Below are 15686 nucleotides of genomic sequence, written 5' to 3'. Positions count from 1 at the left end.
TTGCTCAATTATAAGGTATTTGGAGAGGAGTAAAGTATAAGAAAGGCAGCTAGATTGAACACAGACTAAAGCATGCTATTTTTCGCTTTCATTTATTCTTTTGAGTTTTCTTATACAAATGACTAATATGGTAATATTTTACATAATTGCACATGTATACATATATCTAATTGCTTACCACCTCAGGAAGGGGAGAGGAGGAAGGGAAGGGGGAGTGGAATTTGGAACTCAAAATTTTGAATACAAATGTTTATTAGAAATTTTTTTAAAAAGAAAGGGAGTTAGGTGGCATACTGGATAGAATGCTGGGCCTGACGTCAGGAAGACTCATCTTCCTGAGTTCAAATCAGGCCTTAGACATTTACTTGCTATTTGACCTTATGCAAACCACTTAAGACTATTTGCCTCAGTTGCTCATCTTTAAAATGAACTGGATAAGGAATTGGCAAGCCACTTCAGTATCTTTGCCAAGAAAAGCCCAAATGAGGTCACAGAGACTCAAGCATGACTGAAACAACTGAAAAACAACAAAAGGTAAAAGAAGATTGGAAACACAGGAAGGAGTCAAGTTATAAAGGGCTTTAAAAGCCAAACATAAGATTTTATATTTGATTTTGTAGGTAGTTGAGCCATTGTAGTTCATGGGATAGGAGGGTGACAAAGGAGAGATATGATGAAAGCAGAGACTAACTAAACTTGGCAGCAGATTTGCCATGTGTGGGATGGGTCAAGGATGACTAACATTTCTTTTTTTGTCTTTCTTTTGAAATGAACCCATGATTTCATTTTGATATAGCAAACTTGGTTACTAGAATTTTCTCTCTCATTTCAGATCTCTGCCTTTTCAATTATTGTTTTTTGTTTTTGTTTTTGTTTTTGGTTTGTTTTTTTTTAGAATTACCTAGGTTATGAGGTACCTGGTCGGGTGATGGATAAAGCACTGGACCTGGAGTCAGGAAGAATTTAATTCAAAACCAGAGTCAGACAAATGTTAACTTTGTCATAATGGAAGAGCCATTTAACCTCTGTTCAGTTTCCTCAAAATTTAAATTTGAAGATAAATTTAAAATTTGGGTAAAAATAGCACCTTCTTCCAAGGGTTGTTTTTAGTCTCAAAGGAAATAATGTAAAAAGCACTTAGCACAGTGTAGGTGCTAAATCAATGCTTATTCCCTTCCCTATTCTTCCCATTCTGTCAATGAGAGCTTAAATGGCATGTGTAGAGTCTCATAGCAGCAGGTAAAAGAGAAAGAACTTCCAGGGGCTCCTGAATCCAAAGCCAGCTCTCTAGCCATTATGCTAAACTGGCTTTCAATATAATTTTAGGCTGTTTTAAGGGAGGCTTAATGTCCAGAAATAAAGAGATGATAAACCTACTATTTTCTGATTTGGGCAAATCACATCAGGGGCACTGTTTTCTGTTCCAGGGGTTGTGGTTTAAAAAGGATATTTGCCCTCATGAAGAGGACAAAAAAGATAATAAAGGTCCTAAAGTTCGCATATTGGTTGAAGGTGAAAATGTATAGTTTGGTGAAGAGGACCTGGCATGGTGGTCATGATTGTAGTCATGTATAACAGTTGTCTTCAAATACTTAGAGGTTGTTAAGAGGCCGAGGGATTAAATATATTCTTTAGCCCCATAGGTCAAAAGAAAGGTGAATGTTATAGAGGCAAATTTCGTCTTGTTAGAAGACAAAACTTCTTTAACAATCAGGATAAGAAGGTGTGGGTTTAAATCCTGGCTCTCCCATATTTGTAACTATGAGCATAACTTACATTCTCAGGGCCTCAGTTTCCTCCTCTGTAAAGTTAAGGAATGATTTGATTAAATGATCTATAAGATTTTGTCATACTCTAAAGATATGATCCTATAATTCATCTCAGAAATTATATGATTCTGAAGATAATGGTACATATAAGAAGTTTGAATGGGAATGAAAAAAAAATAGCCTAAATTGCACAGGGTGGTTGAACTAAGGGTTTTCTTAACATAGTCTTGCAATAGAGAAAAAAATAGGTTTAATTAAGGATAGGATAATTTTCTGAACAACCCTAAATTAAAGGAAATATTTATAATTCAAAGTTAGGAAAAACAAATTAAATCATAATCTTAAAGATTTAAATATGTTTTGAACTTAAAAAAATAATTTTAACATTCAGCAACATAACTTTTTTAGTGAAATGCAGTCTTAATCATTTTGCATGTAATCTTCATATTTTGGTGATGAAAGCAAAAATATAAGTTAATTACGACAACCACATGCTGGTCCATGAGAATAATAATGATTTCCTGTTAATATTACTCCCCATGAAAGAAATTCAAGCAGCTTTTTAAGTACTTGAGACAGTAAAGATAATGCCGTCATTTTCTGAAATATTTAATAATTAATATCTTTCATATCATATCTCCTGTTACTGCATTTGAGTGCCATTATTTACATGTTAGTGATCCTGAAAGCATTGTTGGAGGAATTTGATATAACTTGATTGTTCTGTAATGCATTTTTAAGCTGTTCCTTGAGTTATTGCTTGTAGTAAATTTATTTTGGAATTTAAAAAGGTAAGTTGTTCAAACCAACTATATAGTCACTTAAATTTTATGAAATCAGTGTTTTCTCATTTATATGATCAAAATGATAATTTTTTTGTTTACAAGGCTATCATTTATTCATTCAGTATGTATTTTATTTTATGCCCAGTAATACACAATGAATAAAATGGGAGTATAAGACATAGTCCCACCCTGCCACACCTTATTGCTTATTTGGGAAAACAAATAATACACAAATGACTTAATTAATGTGAGGCAATATATAACTGAGGACCCAAAAGAATGTCACTGATAATATGTACTATAGGAATAATAATAACAGTTAAATTAGCATGTCTTGGACTTTCTCAGGGAAGGCATAATTGACCTTGAACTGGATCTAAAGGATGAAGACAATTTAGATGGAGGAAGGAAGGAAAAAGGCAAGAGGTCGTTTTTTCTCAATACCTCACAATAACAGAAAGGATAAAATATTTAGAATCTATAGAAAAAAAAAACACCAAGAATGCCACTTTTTAGTTTTCACAAATCGTTCCTATATGAGATGAGTACAACAAATATTTTGCTTTACTTTTGATGAGAAAATAAAAAACGTTCTAGTTATTATCAAAGAAAATATATATTACATTGCTAGACTGTAAGCTTCATGAGACAAGGGCTGATGTCTTATACATTGGATCTTCCTTGATGCTTAGTAGAATACTCAAATTAAGAGCTTAACAAATTTTGAATTGGACAATATTAGTGAGTTTAGCTGAAAGATATGGACTGGAAATTCAATTCTACAAATAAGACAATCAATTAAAGACAACATATTATAGAAATATAAAGCTTTTAAGGACACCAAGTAAACACAACTCAGTTTTCGATGATAAAATCAGAAGTGCAATTCTGTCTCCTCACAAAATGGTTCCAGATATACTTATTATGTATAGATGTAGCAAGCTTATTTGAGTCAGATTAAAGAGCTAGGTCAGAGTTCTAATTGTATATAATCCATTAATGAATTGAAAAAAAAATCCTTAAATTATAATTTGAGTCTATTTTATGTGGAATTAAGGCAAGATTCCAGACTATTTTTATTTTAACCTCTTAACTTAAAACAAAACAAAACCAAAATTAAACTAAGCTAACTGCTCCTGTACCTGTTCCAATTCAATGACATATTTGATAACAAGCAAGCCTGAATTGAAAACTACAGAGTTGTTAATGTGGTCATAATTGCTTAATTTTTATTACAATTTGCCCATCCTTCCAATATGATTTCTTTCATATTTCTTTTTTGTGCCTTTTCCCTTTTTGTCCATCCTACACTTTACTGCTAGTTTATTTAGCAAAATTATGTTTTGAAAAAATTAAGCTTCTTTATGACTAACTTTCTTCTTAAAGAAAAATTGCTTTCCTCAGACAATGAATTTTAAATCCTAAGATTTGCTAAGAGTATAAGTTTCAGAGGCCAAATATATTGTATTTTCTTTGTTAAATTTTCAAATTTTAAACATAATCATCAACAAAAGCAAACTAAATCAAAATTAAATAGGCGAAAACTTTCTTTTGTGGAAAGATAAATATATGGATATGAATCTTAACAAAAAACTTTGTATTTGGCTTGACTTTAAAAGATAATCTTCATTAATTTGTACTTTAAAAAACCATCAATTTAAAAAAAAATTATCAAGTGCCTATCATTAGCAAGACATTGGGCTGCAAACTGCATAATTAAGAAGGATGTCTAATGACAGGATGTGCTGGATACATTATTGCTATATTGAATTGTCAGACTACATATTTAATTTTTAAAATGGAATTGAATTTTGAATTCAAATCCCTATTCAGATACTCTCTGCCTGATCATAGACAAATAATATTAATCTCTCAGAGCTACATTTTCCTCATCTATAAGATTATTTATTCTGTCATATTTTTTTCAAGTAAAATATTTACCTTAGAAGTTTACATAAGCATTACTTATCATCATCATCATCAATAATGACAAATGATAATACTGAAAACCTGTTAACACGGGTATTATACATTTCCCTTAATATAGGGATTTACTATTATACAAAAGTATATACATCGATGTTGAAGACATTTGTAGCTGTTAATTAAAGCATGTTAAACCCTGAAGTGAGCTAGGTTATGGTGGTAGTAGTAGCAGTAGTGGCAGCAGTAAAAGCAGCAATAGTAGTAGTGGTAATAGTGGTAGTAGTGGTAGTGGTAGCAGCAATAGCAGCAGTAGTAGTTGTAGTGATACTAGTAGTAATAGTAGTAGTAGAGGTAGTGGTAGCAGCAGCAGCAATGGTAGTAGTGGTAATAAGTAGTAGCAACAGCAGCAACAGTAATAGTAGTAGTAGGAGTGATAGTCTCACTGAGATTCTTCACCTTTTTTTGTGAGTGTTATGGGCCCTTTATAAGTCTGGTGTGTAATTTAAGATTCTAAATGTGGATTCTAATCTGTTCCCCCAGTTTTGGGAGGAAACTGACTAAAATCACTGATAAAATGAGTTTAGGTTTTTAAGGGTTTATTGGAAAATAGAAAGAAAAAGATTGAGAACAGAATTCCAACAGCCTGGCATTCCTATCTTTCCTCAAATTTCCTGTGAAGTCCTCTGCCACCACCACCACCAAGTCAGGAACCCAAAAGCACATGAGCTCTCCGTGCAGGCTCCCTCTCCTCCTTCCTGTCTCCTCCCAGAAAATAGGAGGCTCCTCAAGTTGATTGGCTGGTAGCCTTGATAGACAGCACCCATGAGCAAACGTCATTCATTTCCTGATGCCAAGGAAAAGCCACAATGTCTCTGAGGCATTTTTCTCATGGTGGAGCTTTCCCACAGCTAGTCTCCAGTAGGTGGCATCATTCCAATCATTGCACTGGTGAAGGCTAGAGATCCCTGGTCAGAGGTATATTCTTAAGTGCATAAAGTAACATACACAGGATTACTAAGGAAACCAATTATATTGAAATACAACTATTATGAAAAATATTAAAGTAAGTTTACAGATCCCAGGTTAAGAAATTCTGCTCTCAAACTTAAAATTATAGATCTGGTATCTATCTGCATTGGCAGGAGGCATTTCTTATCAGGAGTTGCCTATGGCGATGAAATCACATGTAAATACATATACATATAGATATCCATGTATGTATGTATACACTCATATCTATCAGTCTATACATATATAAATACTAAGTTATTAGAGCTTTAAAGTACCCTAAGGTTTTAAAATAGACATATGCATATACTATATATATATATATTCACATACATGCACACAATTATATATGCACATGCATACATTAATGTGGACACACATATATACACATTTATAAACATTTTGCTACTCTCACTACATGTACATTATGTTTTGTACTTTGTACTCAAAGAGGATAGTGACATCATGGTGATGTCATGATTTACACTGAATTGAAGTGAGGGAGGGCTGTACAAAGTCACCAACCTTACTCTCTCCTCCAGAGCCATCTAGGTCCAGTGGCAAGATATATATCAGGATGACTTGAGATGGCCTCAGATGTTTAAGGCAATTGGTTAAGTGACTTGCTCAGGGTCACACAGCTAGTAAGTGTCTGAGGTGAGATTTGAACTCAGGTCTTCTCGAATCTAGGGCCAGTACTCTACTATTCCACCTAGCTGCCCCACATTGTGTATACAAATAACCAAACATAAATAAAACAGTGATAGTAGTAGTTGTAGTAGTAGTACCAATAATGGCAGCAGCAATATGACTAAAACTATATCAGTTTCTCCAGTTATATAGAACCTGTGTGAATCAACATTGGTACAGTTGCTTCTAATTGGTTGTTAGACTAGTTGGTTTAACTTGGTTGTTTTTGACATTTCTGAACAGCAATGGTTATTTTCCTGTTACATAACAATTTAATATTTCTATAGTGCTTTAAGGGTCACAAAGTGCTTTTTTTTCAGAACAGCCCAATATGTCTATTTTTTTCAGTAATTGCTAATGACTCCACTTAGTCTTTTAGCTTTAGCACAGCCCATATCTTAAAATAAGCTAATAACTTGTTTTAAACCCCAGAATTAATTAATTTTTCTCTGTTTTACTATTTTAAATATTAAATATGCTTCTTCACAACATTTAACACACTCCCTAAAAGCCTCTAAATGCTCCTACACAGCCACTGCATTTATAGACAATAAAGTCATTTTAATATTAAGGAGAAAAATTAGAAAATTTAATATGTTACATAATTTTTGGACTAGTCCATGTGACGCCCCCCTCAACATTGTTGAATGAAAATTCTTCTGTATATTGTAGGTAAAAACTCTTGATTTGAAAGTTAAGAAAAGAAAGTGAATGTCTGTGTTGGGCCTTGAAGAAAACTATTGTTTTAAATCATCTATAGCTCCAGACTTCTTCTTATGCATTCACAACAGAGAAAAGAAGCATATTATTTTGGTCTGCAAAGCTTATTTTTAACAACTTTTAGAGTATTTATTCTATTTCCAATATCCAAGATTAAAAAACTAAGGTACCAGGAATATCTTGGCTTAGGATGTGACTTATTTGGTTTTATGAATCGTTCTTCTTTTTTTTTAAATTACCAACATAGGAGCATGGGTAAAGTGAATAAAACTTAAAATGATTAATCAAGGGATTAAAAGAAAAGATAAATAAATCTTATCAGATTTTCCTTTGAAAGGGTTTGATGATTAAAATAAAAACTTTTAAAATCCATAAAAAGGTAATTACCAGTTAATTATTTGAAGAGCAATAATTGGTTTGTAAGTATTGGTGAGGAAGATCTGCTTCCATATTCATTCCCTTCTTTAAATGGAAAAAAATAATTGTAGGCATATTGAGAATTAACCCTTTCCTTGAAGTATCTGAAGAGATAATGAATGACCCTGAATATGTATGCATTAGAGAATTTGCTGGTTTTGAATTGCCTAATGAAGATAAAGAGGGCTGCTAAATCTAGAGAGAAAAGGAGTTGGTAGGGATAGAAGAATGTTTGAACAAGGAGGATGAGAATTGTTTGCCTGTCTGTTATCCAAGTGATATGGTATCTTATGGGCTCAACTTCCAGCTCAGCTATTTACTAGTTTTTCAAGCTTGGTCATGTCACTTACTGTAACATTTTTGGTCCAAAGTTTCATCTGCAAAATGAGGGGGTTGGATCTTATTGATTTCTAAAATCTTTTCTACCTCAAAACTATAATTTTATTATATTTATGCTCCCTCAGGGAAATGTCAAAGGAGAATGTCAAAGATGGTAATATTGGTTACAGAGATTTTAGGGAACCAAAAAAGGAAATGTTCACTCAAAAGGAAAAAGAAAATAAGAGCATCATTTTATCATCACTCTAAGTTAGAGATAAGAAGTAAGGTAAATCTAAAAAATCTCTAACATATAACTGCAATTATCTCTTCATTTCCCCCATTCCCTTTTTCCTTTTTATTTTTGTTTATATTAGGTTTAAGGAAGATTATCTTGTTAACTGTTTTCAACCCAATTTAGAATTTATCATATAAAATAATTGAGGGAGAGAGCATATAAACAGAAGAGCCCCAGAATTTAATAGGAAATACATTTTAAAGCATCAATAAAATTATAACCCAAATAGCTAGCAGGCTCATTAACTCAAAAATAAGAGTGTCTGTTTTGATTAGTCAAAGTGAAAAGTCAGGGGTTCATATTGTGGCCAGACTGGGAGTTATTAATCCCCCTAGGGAACAGTACACTTGGGCTTGCCTACTAGGCTTTAGAAGGAGAATCCAGAACCTTGTCTTAGCTATGTTGAGAGTGAGAGAAGTGACCAGTGAAGATGAGAAACAGAAAGTACACTCTGCTTATCCAGCATAAATAGCAGTAGAGTCTGCTTTTTTACTTTTCATAAGTATGCTCTAAAGTCAAAAGGAAGGGCCTATCTTCATATCAGACTTTGACAGATGTGATTAAAGAGGCAAAAAATCAGTATCATTTTGCTACCTGATCTGGTAATTGATCCAGGGTCCCTGGAATTACAGAACTTTAAAATATAGGAAATGGAAGGGAAATTATACATCAATTAGTCTAATTCTATCCTTTTAGAGATGAAGAATCTGCAGTGCAGAGTAATTATATGACTTGCTTCAAATCACAAAGATCTTGGAGACAACCAAGCCCTAATAAGCATATAAGATGAGTGGTTCTCTTTTATCTAAAACTTTAGCAATGTAAATAGTAGACCACAGTTGTATGCACAATAAAGTTTGCAGAGCATTTTATACACCTTTGACCTCTCCACATATTCACCTTAGCTCTCAGGTCCAGAAGAAACTTTTGTCCTGAGGTGCCATTCTTCTAAATTGTTCACTATTTAGCCCTGGATGATAATTTAGGAGGAGCATCCCTTAGAACTTTGAGAAGAAGAGATATCATGTCTGATCCTGGGAGAATGACCCAAAGGATACATGATACACATACACTTTCTTTTAGCGTAGTATTTAATCTTTCCTTACTTTTCTTTGATACTTTAACTCTATTATTCCCTTGACCTATTTTCTTTCGGGCTTTCTTCTATCTTTAGGTTGATCCTCCATCTTTGAAATAATTGCTTCTTAGTTTCACAAAGGTTCTTCACTTTTCCCTGTGCAGAATGTGATGAGAAACTCTTTTCCCAATAGGATAGTATACTGTATTTAATCATTATAGTCTCATATTGAATTAATAAATAATATGCAGATTACATATAAGAAAATCATCTATGCTTGAGTAATTTTTACTTGTCTCATATAGAAACAATTGCACTCTACATTCATTAAAGTTTAAGTTGTTTCATACTCTTTGTGACATTATTTTGTGGTTTTCTTTGCAAAGGTACTGGAGTGCTTTGTTGTTTCCTTCTCCAGCTCATTTTACAGATGGGAGGAGGAAACTGAGACAAACCAGGTTATGTGACTTGCCCAGGGTCACATAGTATCTAAGACTGTATTTGAACTCATGAAGATAAGTCTTTCTGATTTTTGAATTCATGATTTTAAGTCTTTCTGATTTCAAATCCAATGCTCTATCCACTGTGTTACCTAGCTGCAGAAAAGTTAGAGATTCTAATGGTATACTACATGTAACATCACTTTAAGAACATAAAAAATAAATGTGCAGCCTAATTTATGTAAGAAAATATTATTTTGCAAAATATAGCAAAGACAATGATCTTTTATTAAATAGAAATATATTTGCAAATTCCTGGAATGACATATCTCTTTGGAAATCTCCTCTGATTTTTAATTGATCTGTTTGTCCATTAAGATCTTGTAGAACTTCAACTGAGGAGAAAGTAATTATCTGGGGAAAAACCAAAACATAGTAGGAAGCATATTAATGCCTATTTGTTCAGTGATAATTATTGTATAGCTATTCAGTAAGGAAAACAATCTCATTACTAATGAATTATTGAACCCATTAGTTTTCTGGAAAGTTACTAATGCAGGGTGTAATAGTTGATTGATTTTATTGAGACCTCTGAAATTTATATAACTGAAGTTGTCAAAGTCGATCTTGCGAAGTAAATAATTTAAATAAGAAGAAAGGCAGGAAGAGAGTTATGTTATTACTCAGAAGGAATCATCTACATTTGTTCACTTTCCTAATATCTGATTGACTACATTTCTGTAAAGAAGAGGGTTATTCCACTTAAAAACAGAGGTCAAGTTATATAATGAACCTTGTATATTTTTCAATTTATAAAAGAAAGGGAGGCATTGAATAAGTATGCTCAGCAGTGTCATAAGAAACTTTATAATGTGGCAAATGGGAAATGTTTTCTACAACTTGGTTACCACTTCAGAGTTTTTTTTGGCGCATCTAGCAGGGTTTACTCCATTGGCATACATAGTATTAGACCAGAGTTCTGAAGGTTTCAAGACCTGGGTGCTACAGAGTATTTATGACAAGTTGGTAATTCCATTCCCAATTCCACTGTGATTGTGTTGGAGTTTGCTATGGAGCCAGTGAAATTTAGTGGTTAGCACAATTACCATCCAAGAAGTACACAAGAACTGCTAAAAACAGAGATTTTGCATTAAAGAATGGTTTAGGGGGCAGCTAGATGGTGCAGTGGATAAATCACTGGCTCTGGATTTAGGAGGACCTGAGTTCAAATGCAGCCTCAGACACTTGACAATAGCTGTGTGATGCTGGGCAAGTCACTTAACACTCATTTCCCCGCCCCCTCTCCCACCAAAGGAAAAAAAGAAAAAAAAAAGTCTTAAGAGAAGAGGACAGGAAGAAACTGAGATAGAAATTATATCTCAGAAACAGTAATGTTAAGGGACTGCCTCAGTCTTCACAACTGTAAAATGGGGGAAATAGAGTTCACTTAAACTCTTTTAGACTGAGGCAGTATCACAGTGGCAAATATAATAAAAATAGAAAATATTGGATATTGGAGGAGAGAAGGGAAAGCTGGGATGCTAATCCACTTTTGGTGGAGTTGTAAAAAGATCCAACCATTCTGGAGAGCACTTTGGAACTATGCCCAAAGGGCTATAGAACTGTGCATACCCTTTGATTCAACAATACCACTGCTAGGTTTATATCCCAAAGACATCCCCAAAAAGAGAAAAAAAAAGATATAGTTGGACAAAAATATTTATAGCAGCTCTTTTTTTGTGGCGGCTAAGAATTGGAAATCAAAGGAATGCCCATCAATTAAGGAATGGTTAAACAAACTGTGGTATGTGACAGTGATAGAATATTTTTGTACTATAAGAAATGACAAGCAGGATGACTTCAGAAAGGCCTTGGAAAGATATATATATATATATATATATATATATATATATATATATATATATATATATATATATATATAATATGATGTTTTGTAAAGTGAGCAGAACCAAGAGAACATTGTATACAGATCCAGCAGTATTGTTTGATGAGGAACTGTTAATGACTTGACTATGCTCAACAATATAATGATCTAAGACAATCCCAAAGGACTATTGATGAAACATACCATCCACCTCCAAAGAAAGAACTGATATTGATGATATTATTGAACCCATTAGACATAAGTATGCTATTTTCACTCTTTCTTTTTGTTTTAGTGATGTTTTCTTGTACAGAATGACAAATATGGTAATGTTTTATATAAACATACATGTATAACCCATATCTGACTGTTTGCCACCTCAGGGAGCGGGGAGAGGAGGGAGGGAAAGAGGGATAAAAATTGGAACCCCAAACTATAAATAAAAATGTTTATTATTTTTTAAAAAAGAAAGACTGAGGCAGGCGAAGTTTCAGTAATTTGCCTGCGGTCATATAGCTTTTAAGTGTCTGAATCCAAATTTGAATTCAGGTCTTCCTGACACCTGATCCGGTGTTCTATCTACTGTGTCATCTAGGTACCTGTGTGATATGAATTCTAGCTCTTCTACTTATGTGATTTTGGATTAGTCACTTGAGTGAATTGATAGATGAATGAATAAACGAAGGAAGGAAGGAAGGAAGAATTAATGGGGGAAATCTATAATTACCATGTTCCAGACATTTTGCTAAATGCTGCGGATACAATATTTTCAAAGAGAGGTCCTACTTTAATTAACATGCATTCTGATAAGAGAAGACAATACACATAGAAAAATAGTGACCATGAAGTTTTTATCCTATGAAAGTAAAAGAGAAGGGTGGTAGACTCCTGGTGGTTGGAAGATGGTGAGTTGGTACAGTAAATAGAATGTGAAGGTAAAGTATGTTCTTATATCTAGAACCAATTATTAGATTTAGTGAGCTGTGGACATGCGCTTACACTTAATAACCAATCAACTGAGATAGATTCAAGGGTGGTAGTTCCAAAATGAGCTGATTTAACTTCCACAGAAACAGTGGATAAGTATTTTGGAAGATCCAGTTATGAAGGTCCATATCACAGGTCAAGTATGCAGAATGCAAGTATGCAGGTCTATAGAGGAAGGAGGATGTCAAGATGGCCTTAAGAGGTTATGGCCCCAGATATAACTGCAAGTTTATATTAAAGTTCTCTGTCTTTTTCTTTTTTTAAGCAATTTTCTTTCTTTATTTTTAACTTATGAAATAAAACAAGCATTTGCATAACAATATAATTTTAAAAAGATAAGGGTGAAAAGAAAAAAATACATGATGATTTTCTTATATATTTAAAAGGAATAGAAAGTGTACATAATAGATTTGCAATCTTTTCCTCTCTTTTAAACTCTCTCTTTCATTAGCAAGAGAAATGCATTGTTTTTTTTGTTTGTTTGTTTTTTGTTTTTTTGCGGGGCAATGAGGGTTAAGTGACTTGCCCAGGGTCACACAGCTAGTAAGTGTCAAGTGTCTGAGGCCGTATTTGAACTCAGGTACTCCTGAATCCAGGGCTGGTGCTTTATCCACTGCACCACCTAGCTGCCCCAGAAATGCATTGTTGAAAATTCAACATGTTTCTACTTAATCACAATTTAGTATGGTACCAAAGCTAGATTTACTGTAAGACTTGAAAGGGTAGGGATGAGGGGAGAGTATGGGGCAAGCTCAACATTGTCCCAGGATACTTATTTAAGGAGCATACTTATCTCCCAGGACAACTGTTAACTCTCTATTTTACCACATTTCTGATGCCCTGGGCCACCACTTCTAAAACCTAAGGTGAGATTTACCCAGAATAAGGATGAACTCCTTGAGGGAGGTATGTCTTTGTGTGCTGAACTGAACCAAATGGATAATCATTTGGATTTCTGGCCCTCAGAAAACAAGAACTTTTTGCCCAAGTTGAAAAAAAAAATTCCTAGGTTGCGATTCAACTTCACTCTTTCCTTTTACTCTGGGCTGCCACTCTGACTTTCTCTATAGTGCTTCCTCATTTCCAGTTTTTAAAAATGTTTTGTTCTCCATTAGAATGTGTACTCCAGGAGGGTAATTACATAATTGTAAATACAATACTTCTTATTCTAATTCCTTGGTATAATGTCTGGCCTAAAGTAAGTACTTCAGTGCTTGTTAACTTGACTTGGCTTAACTCAGAGTTCCCTCTTTCCCCGGAAGAGACAACACACAAAAGCTGAACTGATGCTTCCTGAAAATGATTGAGAAGGATACTCTTATTATCATGGATGATATTCTCTTAGGTGGCTAGTGTGTTAGTGGCTGCTAGGCTATATAGTAAAGGCCTGAGAAGCAATAGCCAGAGAGGACGGGATTCTACTTTCCTAAGTCACAAGCACTAAATGTGTATTTACTTTTAATTTTAACATATATTACTAACATCTCCATTACTTTCTGAAGGGTAAAAAATATCAACTAAATAAATCAAGTCTTGATTTGTAGCATTTGCTGATTTATGAGAAGTAAATGATCACATGGAAGATTTCAAAATCATCTCATAAATTGAGTTGAGCTGACTCCACCCTAGAGATAGAGTAAAGTAAAACTGTGAGACCATAGCCCAGGAATGAGAGAATGGAATTCAGAATAAACTAGGAGGAGATAAAACTAAGGAGGAGGACAAAATTAATGAACAAGTTCCCAAAAAAGGCTCCAAAAAGTGATATATAAACTAAAAAGAGGCAGAGAGTGGGAAGGATGATTTTGATCTATAATCTGAGTGGGGATGGAGAAGGATCCAGGGTGGTGAGGAACTTTAAGCAGAAATATATATATATATATATATATATATATATATATACATATATATATATATATATATTTTTTTTTTTTTGAAAAAAGGATAAATTGATAACAAGTAAATTCAAAGAACTTAGATTAGTGTGGGTAGATGGAGGAGAGAGGAGGCCTTGGGGAAAATAACCTAGCATAATAACTTCCTTCCAAAAATAGTGTGAGCAAAACTAATCAAAGGGACAAAATGCTGATTTAAAAGAGAGGATAAAACATGAACCTAATAATCATAATCTTAACTGTGAATGAATTAAACAATCTAATAAAATGAAACAAAGAGTAAATAGATAAAGCGACAAACCCATTAAATTTTTAAATAACAGAAACACATGAAAAAGGAGAGACATATAGAATGAGAGTGAAGCTATGGAGTAAAATTTACTATTGAGTAATTCCAAACACACACACACACACACACACACACACACACACACGAGTCTCAATCATGTAATAAACCAAAAGGGAAAAATTCCAAATATCAAGAGAGAGAATAATGACTACATTGCTCTTAATGTTACCATAAATGATGCAAAGAATATTATAATTAAATATATTTATGTATATATGTACCAAATGGCTAGTCAGGTATGTTGCTCAGTAGATAGCATTCTGGGGCTGGAATCAGGAAAACTCATCTTCCTAAGTTCAAAATCTGGCCTTAGCCATTTATTAGCTGTGTGACCCTGGGCAAATTCCTTAAACCTATTGCCCTGACTTCACCATCTGTAAAATGAGCTGGAGAAAGATGGCGAATCACTTTAGTACCTTTGTCAAAGAAAACCCCAAAATGGGGTCATAAAGAGTTGTACACAACTGAAAAACAACTGAACAACAACAAAAAAATGACTATGTTGTAGTCTCCTAGATAAGCTACCCTTTATAACAAGTAGTATTCTTGTAGACAAATGAAAACAAGAAAACTAAGAGAAAAAAACAACAGCATAACCTATCAATATATTGAAAAAAAGGGGGGCAGCTAGGTGGCACAGTGAATACAACACGAGCCCTGGATTCAGGAGTACCTGAGTTCAAATCTGGCCGCAGACACTTGACACTTACTAGCTGTGTGACCCTGGGCAAGTCCCTTAACCCTCATTACCCCGCCAATATATATATATATATATATATATTGAAAAATAAGTAACATGCAACAATTCTGGTCCTCTCATCTCCACAAAATGGTTGGTAGCATTTTAACTCTTCAGGGAAAAACAAAGTTTCATGCAATAAAACCTAACAACAATAATTGTAGGAGGTTTCATTTTAATGTTCCTTTTCTAATAAGAGGGTCATTCATTGCTCATGGTTAGACCATATCAATATAAATAAAAATGAAGATATTGGTATTATTTAAATTAATTTACTAATTTAATGTTATATCAATTAAATTATCAAGGGATTACTTTACATTGCTGGACAAAAGAATTGAAGGATGGATTGGGAAGAATAAAAGGTCTGGAATAGTGGTTC

The 15686-nt window shown here is 33.7% G+C and overlaps 1 protein-coding gene across 3 annotated transcripts in view; it reads left to right on the top strand.

Moving 5' to 3' along the window:
• Positions 1-15686, top strand: part of KCNT2 (potassium sodium-activated channel subfamily T member 2) — a 545987-nt gene that overhangs the window by 125345 nt on the left and 404956 nt on the right. The gene's annotated exons all lie outside the window — the stretch shown is intronic.

The sequence above is a fragment of the Dromiciops gliroides genome, chromosome 4 (genome assembly GCF_019393635.1).
Source record: "Dromiciops gliroides isolate mDroGli1 chromosome 4, mDroGli1.pri, whole genome shotgun sequence".
Classification (NCBI taxonomy): domain Eukaryota; kingdom Metazoa; phylum Chordata; class Mammalia; order Microbiotheria; family Microbiotheriidae; genus Dromiciops; species Dromiciops gliroides.
This window is presented reverse-complemented; position numbering and strand designations above follow the sequence as displayed.